Source organism: Sturnus vulgaris, chromosome 1 (assembly GCF_052056855.1).
Source record: "Sturnus vulgaris isolate bStuVul1 chromosome 1, bStuVul1.hap1, whole genome shotgun sequence".
Classification (NCBI taxonomy): domain Eukaryota; kingdom Metazoa; phylum Chordata; class Aves; order Passeriformes; family Sturnidae; genus Sturnus; species Sturnus vulgaris.
The window spans coordinates 138,103,833-138,115,964 of NC_142243.1; the positions used below are offsets into that span (position 1 = coordinate 138,103,833).

Genomic DNA, 12,132 nt, shown 5'->3' on the forward strand with positions numbered 1-12,132 from the left:
TTTACAAGGACATTGCCTAAGGCTGATTTCTTTCCTGTAATGTCTATGAAAATTCCCCTGAGATATGTACAAGTTATTAATGGTAAGAGTTATCTGATATTTGAAATAGGATTGTGACACTGAAACAAATTGTATGTCTCCTTGATAAAGATTTAAAAAAAACAAACCTCATGTGCTTGAAAACTGAATCTAGGAACCTCTAAATATACAAATTTGGTCAGGATTTGGGAGTAAAAGTAAATAAGTAAATATGAAGGACAAGAGGTGTGCTTGTTTGGAAGCATCAGGTTAAAGTGTGGTGTCTCTATTTGGAATATAAACTTACGGGAGAAAAAAAGTATTGAAATGAGACAACCAGAAACTGACAGTCAGAAATGGCAAGAAAAAAATTATTTAAAATATAAATTATTAAATTTATATTAAATATAAATTTAATATAAATCTAATATAAATTTAATAACTTATTTTGAATTATATAACCATTTATTAGAACTTTAAGAAGCAATATTTTACAATGACCAAAAAAAGGCACCTGTATCTACTAGATTGGCCAAAAATTGGCACTGATTTTATTGATACTGTTGCTGCTGTATGGAGAAACCAATTCTTCTGGCTCCAGTTTGTTAATGTCTTTCTTGCACTGGGGAGCCCAAAGTCCTGGCCCAATACTTTGGTGCTATCTCATGGGTGTTGAGTGGAAGAAAATAATGACTTGTCTTGACCTACTGGCCATGTCCTTCCTCAGAGACACACAGGAATTGACTGGACAAGGCTGTCTCTTGTCCTGACTTCAGAGTCAGTCCTATCTTTAAAGTTGACTTTGCTTCAAGCAAGACTTTAGAGCAGGTAAGTGCTAAAGTGCTCAAAGCCAAACTCTTGTAATTCTACAACTATGTGCCATAATTTTGAGCCATTTTATGTAACAATGAATTGAGAGTACTAATGCTGTATCTTGGATATGCTGTAATGTGTCCTGAACCTTTGCACTTTTATCCTTTTACTCATTCTAGGGCAAGTCTTGTCTGAGGCCTAGCAGAATGAAAAGATGAGCCTGTGTAACCAATATTCTTGTAACATACTGGAAATGTTATACTCCTTGTTATATTGGGAGCCAGGAGTTATGCTGTAATGCATTTCAGCAGTTTTGGTTGGCTTGGTTGACTTACTGGACTGTGCAACTGTCTCATATTTAGAATTAGTAATATCATGTTTACATGTGCTGAAATAAGAGTCTTAGCCAATGTGGTGCTGTTTGTTTGATTGGGTGGTTGGTTTTTTCTAAATAGCAAGTTGACTGAACAGAAATAGACTTTTTCCAGCTTTGGTGTATAGCAAGATGAGCAGAGTCCAACAAGCAGAAATACAGATGGCAGAAGTTTGACCATCAAAGTCTACTCATAATGTAGTAACTCCAGAACAAGCAGTAGCTGCAGCCTACACTCTTCTGCTGTCAGCACAGAGCTGTCTGGGTCTTCAGCCAGCAGTTCCAAAACCTTGTGTTCCCTACTTCAAAACATATTGATGATGTTAAGCTGACTGAATGTGTCTTGAATTGCTGGGAAATTAACTAAATAGGTCTTAATTTAAATCAGGGCTAAGTCATAAAGATAGCATTACCCATTGGCTTCCAGACTGGTAGGTCACTCAGGAAGTGCATACCAAACATGCAGTGACTGTGGTGAAGAATCTGCTCAAGGCTGTTCCTGGGCAACTCTCTCTTAACAGTGGGTGTTTTTAGGCCCAGAACTTCATTAACTACAAAGCTAAAGTTCTGTAGCATTAGCTGTCTTCCCTAAAAATCTGCAGAGCTGGCTGACTTGCTGGTCAAAATGTAGTGGTACTTGGTATGCAGCTGCCATGCTGACTGAATTGAGCTCTAGTAATTGAACTGAAAACCTCAATAAAAATGTCATATTTAAAAAGATGTATGTATTCCCCAAATGCTTTGGCACAGACTTACTGTCCATCACACATTCAGACTCATCAGACTTGAGGCTGGAGGTTGTTGTGTTGCAGGATGCTGTTGGGCTCCAGCTGATGTGTTCCTATCCACTAAAAGGAAAGTCCCTGGGATATAAAGTGCATTGTTATTACCCATTGAAAAGGTTTCCTCTACTGGTTCCTGAGTACATGTTCTGACTATTCTTATAACTTCACATTTTGCCCCTAGTTCTGCAAAAACAGATGTGCTTGACTTTACAGGTATCTCTAATCCTGTTTTCAGGCCTTTTTCGGTTGCACAAAGAGAAATATGAAGAGATGCATAGACTCAAAATGTTGTCCAGAAGGCAGGAAGCTCTCTTTCTGCCTCCTGTAATCTTTAGGGACCAGACTAATTTATAAGAAAAAATTATTTACACCATTAGCAGAAAGAGATTATAGACTGGAAACGAGACTGCTCTGTGTCAGAACCATGTTGTCTCAGCTGCCAGCTGTCTTTGCAGCAGAACCTCGAGTCATGTTGTAGTCACAAGTAGGAATAGTAATAGAGGCTTTTTCCTGGGCATATTCCCTGTTCCAGTGGGAATTAGAGATCTGAGGGGCACAACTGAGAAAAAAAGTAATCATCTTACTCTAGTCAAAGTATGTTGAGAATCATCTCACTCAATTTAATGGGTCTTTCTTATTAGATAACTCATGCTCAAAACAACTTATAGGCAAGAGTACTCATGAACCTCCTTTGAATTAAGTGCATTCCTTTAAATTTCCTAAATAATATCTTCCCTTTGAAGATATAAAACAGATTAAATGTGTGGAACCATGTGGTGTTTATAGGAGATCAGGAATACTAGAGAAGGCTGGCATAGCATAGCATGTCTGCACTGTCTGTGATAATAAGAGAAGATGCCTCAGGAGCATATGTTATCAGCAGGATCCAGAAGAGATACAACATCGATGTGTGAGGCAGGGGAAGTATGATTCCTTCTATCTCTTTGATATGGACGCTGAGTATCAGCTTTTCTTTCCTCACAAATCACTATTTCATCAGGAACATGAGCACCAACTGGAGAACTCATTGCCTGTTGAAGTGAAATAACTTTTTTTCTTAATACTTTTAACTCCAAGTGAAATTGAAGAGTTCTTCAAAACAAAAAAGATAGAACTGCCTTTACATCTTCATCTTTCATGTCTGCTGTTCACAGAAGCCATAGGTGGGCTTTTTTTCCTGCTTAAGGCAAGGCATTAAAAGCTGTGAGGTTAGTCAGTGGATTTCCTGTCTGTTTTCACTAGAACACATTCAGGTGAAGAGCTGAGCTCAGTTCTGTTCCCAATGTGTCCTCTTCCTGTCTGGTGACCATCAACTCCCATGGATGGAGGTAGTTAAATTTATGATTACCAGTGCAGGGGTATGGACGCAGGTTTGTATTTAAAATGGCTGCAGTAAGAGATAACTTGATAGCTGATTCTGGGGTAGAACTTGACCTGCAAAATCCTAATTACTAATTGATGAGTAAGCATCTAACCTGACTTTCAGCTTCCAGCTCAAGTGTTCAGCAGTGAAAAATGTCCTTGTGTTTGTTAGGAGAAGGGAAAAAAGAAAAGAAGCTGTAAATCATTGGAGATGTGATACACATGGAAACTTGCAGTGACAGAATAACTATATTTTATTGTTAAAGGGGACTTTATTTTTACTTTTATATAGCAAGTTCCTAAAATATTTGAAGCACAATTGCACATTTTTACTCTATTATAAAGTTCTGTCCTTATTTATAAAGGCAATAGCAAACGAACTATTGAATTGGAAGGAGTCTTGTCAATTATTTATATTAAATGAATCAGATGATGTTGTGTAGCCCAGAGTCTCAAGTGGAAAAACGAGTGACAAAAGTAGTTTATAACGTGACCTGTGGCGGAGGCCCTGTGTCCTCTCTTGGCAGTTTCCAGGAAAGCTGAGACATGGTAGAGAAGTTTTAGCTTAAACAGGGCTAAATAGGGGTTTGGCTAGTTTGATAGACCTGGCTGTGGAGAGCTGGATGTAGCTAACAGAGGATTTAGTGAAGGGAGAGCTCAAGAAAGGCTTGCCTCATGTTAGCTAGAGAAGAGAGAACCATATGGGATTATGTAGAGTGTTGCAGGTGATTGTCTCTTCCAGATGTTTTGCAGGATAATAAACAAGCTTTGAATAAAGGACAGTAAACTTACTGGAGCTTGGTTTCTATTTCCATGTCATAAAACCACTTCCTACTTACTAAAATTGTATGGAAGAGTAAATCTCAGGCCTGTTGGTATTGGATATTAGTTGTGCTTGACACCTCCTTTTGAACACTGCAGCTTTTCTCTCCTCTCCAGGTGGAATGCATGGGATCTGCAGCCACTTGCTCCCTGATAACAGGTGAATGATTTTTCTGAGGTGCAGAGGAAATGAACCTCCAGATGATTTTATATGGGTCTATTTGCAATAAAAAAGATTGCAACCAGTGTGCAGCACTGCTAATTATCACACAGTAAAGATAATGAGAAGTTACGATGATATTATATAATATCTATTATGTAATAAGAACACTAAAGTATTGAATAATTATTAGCTTATTAGAAAATGTGGAAGGTTTCTTAAGAGTGTTGTATATTTGGAAAGTGGGTTTTGTTAGTGCAACTGTCAATACTAGAGTCTTGTGCTGTGTTATGCAGTATGTAAAGGAAATAAGCAATATGTTAAGTGCAAGATACTTCACCCTTCACTGTGTACAGAAAACAGTAACACAGTAGCTGTGAGATATTAGCTGTGCCTTAGACGTCTCTCTTTTTCTAAAAGCATGGTATTTACATGTTTACTTTTCTTATCCCAAAGAGACATAATATCTTTTTGTCTTTCCCTCAAAAGGCTTTCTTTCTATTTGCATTATTATTTCCTTGCATACTGTGAAGAGGAATATCTGCTTCAGTCTGGTACCCAGGCTGACTCCCCCTCGACTGCTTTCCAAACTAACATAAGAACTATTTATGTTTGCAACAAAAAGAAATCATGCTGGTTTGGAGTGTGGTTTTCTTGTTGACATTTTAGAAACTGTTCCAGGCTCTTCTTAATATTTAGACAAACAAATATGTTTGCTTTTTTTCTGGTGCTGCTGTTGACATTTCCTAAGGGAATTGCTGAAGATGTTAACAACTTCCCAGCACAGGCATGCTGTAATGGAATAGTTCTTTGCTTGTGGCCCTGACACAAATTCCTTTTAACTGATGTTTTTGCTGAAAGTAATGTGATTGTGATAACTTATGTGAGTCAGGGTAAATGTGAATCAGTCCTGGCTATTTTGGGGAGCATAAATGTCTGCTAAACTCCTCAGTGTTTTTCTTCTTGCAGATATAATAAGCAGAAGGTACCAATTTATTGTGTACCTCAGAGACTCTGTGCTGCACAAATATCTGCAGTGCAGAGCAGGAAGAAGGTCCATGAGGAGCATTGGTAATTGGTGAAGCCTGAAGGCCAGGGAAGCTTGGAACTCTACCCACAGAATTGGTCAGTCTGGGGCTTGGCTAATTTTGAAACCAGTAGCCATGGAGAACAATCACATAGTGGAACGTGCCCTGGTATGTGCAGGGTGTGCCCCAAGGGCACTGCAGGTTAGACACAGACTGATGTGTGTGAGCTGAACCTGTGCACTGCCATAACTTTTCTATCTGGTCAGTACAAACAGGGCATAATTACATTAGCTATTAACCCAGGGCTGTCCACTTAGAGAATTTATGTAACCTTTTATGGGTGAAGGTTTTGAAGAATTTTTAAGCAGGTTGGGTTTTGTTCTGGAATCCTGGATTAAAAATCTGAAGCTCTTATATGCAACAGCCTGTTTAGCAATTGTCTGCACTAAAAATGCCCATATTGCTCCAACAAGAATCAGTTATAGCTTGCAATCTTTTAGCAAGACTATATCTTTTTCTGACTGTTCATGTATTGCAGCTATGGGACAGATTTTCCTCAAAACCCATTGCTGTTTTAAAATCTTTTCAACTGAAAAACATTTCTGTCTCTGGGATTATCAGCTATTATATGGTCTGCATTTTCAGTGAAAGTGTAGAGGAACTCGTTTGCAAGAGAGCCATGCAGCAGCAGCATCTTGGCCATGTTTGTTCCATCCTGAGCCCTTCGGCTGAGGCTTCAAGAGGCAGTCTTTGTTGGTCTGTGGCTGTTCCCCAGCCTTGAAAAAGAACAAAAACTGTCAGGAAGAAAGATACTCATCCTAAGGGTAGACTCCAGTTACATTAAATAGAACAGCAGCCACTTGGAGATGGGACTGGAAGGCAGCCAAAAGGACACTGAAATTTTTCAATAGTCTGTCCCTAGCCCTGTCTTCCAGTGATCAACAGAGAATGTAATTTCAACCTTCAAACTATTCACTGCAACCAAAGGGAACTAAATGCTGCTCTGGCTCTATTTTAAAGAGCCTTGTAACCTAGATGAGGAGATACTCTTCTTTTGAATGTGCATGTTGTTCTACTATTGCAGTAAATCGCTGCAGGTATTATTACTTACTGATTTAAGTAAATTGTCCTTTTGGCTGTCTTGTATGTGTTTCATAACGAAAAAATTGACCTTGACCTGTGGATAGAAACATTTTCAATTAGTGTTTTGATTAAGGATTTCTCAGATGGTCCTTCCTGCTTGTATCATTAGCTGGAGGCAGTCAGCCAGAAATCATGAAGTGAAATCATGTTTGAGGCATTAGTGTCGTGACAAGATCAAATTACTTTCCTTGTAATGCCTACAAAAGAGTTTAATTGTATGCTGTACCTTCTTTATGAAAATTTCTTAGATTTATATATGTAAAGGCAGATGGCCTGTGTCTTCTAGCAATATTACAGCCTCATGAATCTCCAGCAATTTCAGGCATGTATTTGCAATATTATTTTTCCCTTCCTTGTGAGAGATCTCTGTACCCTCATGCCACTATATGGGAGATGTAACCCATTGGGCTGGGTGGGTCCTCTCAGCTAAGGTAAGATCAGGAGCAGCTATCAGAATAGGTCTTCTGGTTTCAGGCACTAATCTTCACTTCCCAGTGGAATTTCTATGTATGTCTCCCAAGGAAGAGAAGAAGCTGAGGCCTTTTAATTTAAAACATTGCATTTTAGTAAAAGCAGGGATACAGGAACATAAGAAAAATAACAAATTGCATTATATAGGTAAAAATCTCATTCCTACTGTCTAATATTTGGGAACTTTTTAAAATTATGTATATTCTAATATTTGTGCAGTGCAGTGTTTCTGTTTTCATTCCTCCTCAAGTGTAGACTTGTATTTGTATGCTGCTTAAAAAACCCAACACCCTGTGCCTTTTTTTTACACATAATGGTAGTGAAATAGTTGCTTCAGTAGATAGGAAAGCAGAGAGGTGAGAGGTGTCCTCTATGAGTATGCTTTGGATATAAAGAAGTAGAGATGACATTTGGCTTCAGAAAGACAATCTGTAGGATTCAGGAATTGAGAATCATAGGTACAATAGGCATACATTCTCAACTTCCCACAGAGTAATCTGCTCTGCTTTGTGAGTAGGTGTCAAAGTACAGGGTAGCCAAGTGTTCTGCCCAATGCCCAGTAGTGCTGCCCAGGCCATGGGAGAGTGTCAAAAAGTATGGCACTTATTATGAGATGTATGGGGTGTTACACAAAAGTGGAATGTTATCTAAAGTACCCAGTGACCACAGCTGGTAATTATGAAGAGCAGCACTTACCACTGTGAGTAGTACATTAGCCTCAACAGAAACTACTTGGTGCATTCAAGAGTAAAATAATGCCCTTCAGTTTTTTCATTAATGTAGGAAGGGCGGCTTTCTGCCGTGCAAAAATCTGGATTTACAACATGTTCACAGCTAAAATGCTCTTCAGGATGGATAGTTTTATCCAGTCAATTTTTAAAATGTTTGGCAGATAGAGGAGAAAGAGCCATCTAATATCCACTTTAAATTCGGTATTTAGTAAACATACTGAATCTAATGTGTGGCTCAGATTTCTGTCTCTCACTGTGCAGAGTCTTTTGCTTTTAAGGACCATGATAGATGAGGTGAAAATAATGACAGATGTTTTCTGTAATGTGGATGGCATGGCTTGCTGTCATGGGGATCTTGGACTTAAAATGGGCATCCATGCCCATCCCAGGAGAAGAGGGCTTTGTTCAGCCAGAACTGCATCTTACACCTCAGTGCCACAGACCTGCAGATGCTAATTACTTCCTAATCTGCTTGTCATTAAATGGCCATAAAATTTTCTGTTGTTATTCTTTTCTGAGCATAACTAGTTCATTATAAGAACTCTGCTTGCTTTTTTTGCCTCACTGCACTACACTGAATAAATGAGGGCCAAGAAGAAGACTGAATGAATAAAGAAAGGAGATGAAGAAAAGAGAGGTGAGAGGAGTGGGGAGTGAATGAAAATTAGAAACAGAAAAGTTACACATGTATAAATATTTTGACGATTCTAGGAAAATGAAGAGACTCAGAATTATTTATTGAGGAAAGACAAAGAACATAAGAAATCGCTATTTTTAAAATAAGTTTTAGGTTTTTTTCCAAGTACTTGAGTTTAGAAAATAAAATTGAAGCAAAAATAGAAAAAGGAAAACTGAATAGTGGACCACAGAATCAAGAAGGTGACTGAAAAGGAAGAAAAGCAGAGAGGAAAGGCTACCTAAATCCACTTGACCCTAGTGCATTTTATGCTCTGAGTCATACTTAGGGCCCCAAACATTTCAAAGAATTTAAAAGGTGATTGTTTATGCCTACTGAAAATAAGTGTATTTTTTTAACACAAAAAGTTAATTAACCTGTGGAGCTGATGTCAGAGAGACCAAATTTCTAGGGAGTTAAAAAAAGCTTTCACATTTGTCAGCAGCAAAGAAACACTAAGGATTTTGTGAAGACAGTGTGATGTTATTTCTAAGGATTGCAGGAAAAGTCCCTATTGCTCAAGGAATGAAACTTCTGGCTGACAAGAGTCTGGAAGAAGCCTTCCTTGGGTTGTACTCGTGGGTGCTGCTGCTTGTCAGTAATAGGACCCCTGTTCTCACTGTGGCTTTTTACACTGGGTTTTGTGGTGTTTTAGTTCTTATTATGCAATGAGGCTAAATCACAAAACTCATGCTAGAAAAAAGTGGCCAAAAGTGATGCACCATTCTGAAAACATTATGATCTGCCAAGGTTACTTCTGAAGTCATGGCCAAGCAAAAAGGAGACTGCAGCCATCATAGTTACAGCCTGCCACTCCATCCACTTCCCATTTCTGCAGTGAAGGAAAAGCTTTTTAGGTGTAGGTGTAATGAGTCACATTAGCTGGCCTTTCATCTGCCATAATAATGGACCACAATCAAAACTTAATAATTCATACTTCTGTGTGACGTGTTTAAGTACAACTAAATGAAAATTTACTCACAAGATGAAGGCATGTATTGCTATTTTTGCCTCTTTAGTTTTGTTTTAGTTTTTCTTGGGTCATAAAGAGGGTTTACCTTTTTATTTCAGCATAGAACTACTTCATCTAATAGAAGAGTCTTTGATTTTTTTCCTGATTATTTGTGTTTTGTTGTTAAAAAATAGTTAAATGTTTGCTTCATTGGGCTAATGAAAGGAGAGTTGAGGTTTTCAGTGCTGAAGTGTTGCTTTATTACTGCTTCCTGCATAGACATCTCAATCATCTCTTTGCTCTTAAACTTGCCAATTCTTTTTAATGTGTTGCTTTTATGTGTCACCATGAGGTGGAGTGGGATTGTTCCTGTTTTCTTGATTTCTTTCACTAAAATTACTGACTTTTAAACTCTCTTTTAGAGTTTAATAATAGCCACTTTTGATATAGTAACAAAAAAAATAAGCCTAGACTTTCAAGAATATTTCAAAGAAGCTATAAAGCGGACTATCAGATTACTGTTCACTTGAAATGATCATAATGATAGAGAGATGAAAAGAAATTTGAATAACTTTTCAAAGAGGAGAAGAAAAAGACTAGATTGATATCATTATATCAAATGTGACGTTGAAGAGTTTTGCATTTATTTTCTCACAGTTCTCTCTGGCCTGCTGGGTTATGGAGGACAACAAGCCATGCTGCACTCACTTCTTCCTCTAGGTTCTGATTTTCATCAGGAAAAAGGATACTTGAATTGACCTGGTTATCTCATGGTTGCAAACCGTGATTACTTGAGAGTATGATTTACAGCTAAGAACCATAATGGCATTAAATTTAAGCAGTCAGAAAAACACTGGATTAAATGTAAAGATAATGTCACATTGGAAGAGCTAATTCCTGGTGCACTACTGAGTCTTAAATTCACTTTGTGTAAAAAAATATGCAAGTCAGAGTAAAAGGAGAAAGAAAGCTCCTTTTCATTTTGCCCTGTGAGTAAACTAGCAGAGGATTTTCACAGCCTTCTTCCTATTTTATGTCTAGACTTAAAACAGTCACATAAAAATGTAGAAGTTATCAAGTATTCCATATACAAGATGAAATTCATATATCTGATTTTTCTCTGACGGACACATATGTTTAGTAGTCTTCTTTCCATATATGTTTAGTAGTGTAGAGCAATTCCCTGGAAGGTACAGAAAAGAATGTGAAAACTAATAAAAGTGAAGAGAATTCAAAGAAGGAATATGAAGAAGATGGATTGACAAGTTATGGAGGCAATTTGGGTCCATGAGAATATGGTAACGCTTCCCAGGGGCTGTACCCCAAGGATGCCGAATATATCTTTATTCTGGTCCCCACTCTACCTTCACATGCATTGCTCAGGGAGGTAACAGTGGACTTTCTGGTCAGGAGATAAGACCTTCATCTGTAACTTACATAAGTTAATGCTATGTCCCAGCTCTAAAAAGTTTTGGGCAACAAAAGAGAGGGAATTCTCTGTGTAGGTGAAAGTTCATTTACATTTAGTTTATAATAGGAATAACTTCCAAAAAAAAGAGCCTCATTCCCAAAGGAAATTACTGCAGCACGTAGTTTGATAAGGAAGTTTTAATTTTCCTGCGCTGGATGTCATCTTACAAAATTGCCAAGAATTTTGCTGCTGATGTTAGCAGAAGCAAGTTCAATGCCTGGATGATTTCTTTGTTAATTGATGTTTCTGCTCAGAATTATCTCCTTATTGTAGCTTGACTTAGTTCTTTCTCTTTTGTTTTTTATCACAATTTATGGTAGCAAAAAAGCTTAGAAAGGTTTATTAAACCTGTTTCTCTGCCACTTTAAAACTATTAACCGTGTTCCATCTTTATAATGACTGCTTAAATACTCCTTTCTGTCTTCTAACACTTTCTTTCTGGATGGACCAATAAAATAGTTCTAAGGGAATGTACAAACATATTAGGGGAAGGTTTTTTCTCCTCAGTATCTCCAAGAAGACAGCTCCACTTCTGGAGCAGGAACACTATGATAATATATTACAGGCTTGTTATATCAATTACTGTACAATATATCACAGGCTGCTAAGGTCTTGTTTTACAAAAAGACTACCAGTTGTAATGGCACATTGAGGATATATAAGAGCATTCATGCAGAACCCACTTCATCACTGCTTTATAGTATGTGAGATAACAGCTCAATAAATATTCTGGGCCAGCCTAGATAAACTGAACATTAAATATGAAATTTAAAATACTTCTTTGTTTTTTTGCCAAAAGTATTGGACACATACTATGCATTTACAACTCCTGCATGATTAGGATCTGAGTTTTATTACTTAGACAAATACTGTTTTGCAACATTAATTGCAAGCTGACTTCAAATGGCTTTAGTATAATTACTACCTTTGCAGAGTCAGGTTTTAAACCAACAAACACATGTGGTCATTTATTGCTCATGGAATAGGATTAGAATCATTATTAGAATCACTGGAATATGGTACAAACTTAGCATTCTGACTTCAAAAGGAATTGCACGTTTAGACAATTCTACATTTTCTTAAAGCCAAGCTAAGCTGATTCCACATGACAGTGGTTTTAATGAGGCTCAATAAACAGTACAGTTTGTAACCTCAGGCCAACTGCTGAGCAGAAGCCAAGAGCAGTGCTACAGCTTTAGTGAACCCATTACTGTGAAAGATGCTGGATCCTGGAGCAGCCTGAGTCACTTATTGCACAAGAGATGAAGCTCCAATAAATAAAAATGAATATCTAAGGTGACGGGTGACAACTTCATGCAAACGTGAT

At 37.7% G+C, this 12,132-nt stretch overlaps 1 protein-coding gene across 16 annotated transcripts in view; it reads left to right on the forward strand.

Annotated features, from left to right (window-relative positions):
* OXR1 (oxidation resistance 1) overlaps positions 1 to 12,132 on the forward strand; it is a 258,863-nt gene that overhangs the window by 51,884 nt on the left and 194,847 nt on the right. The window lies entirely within an intron of this gene.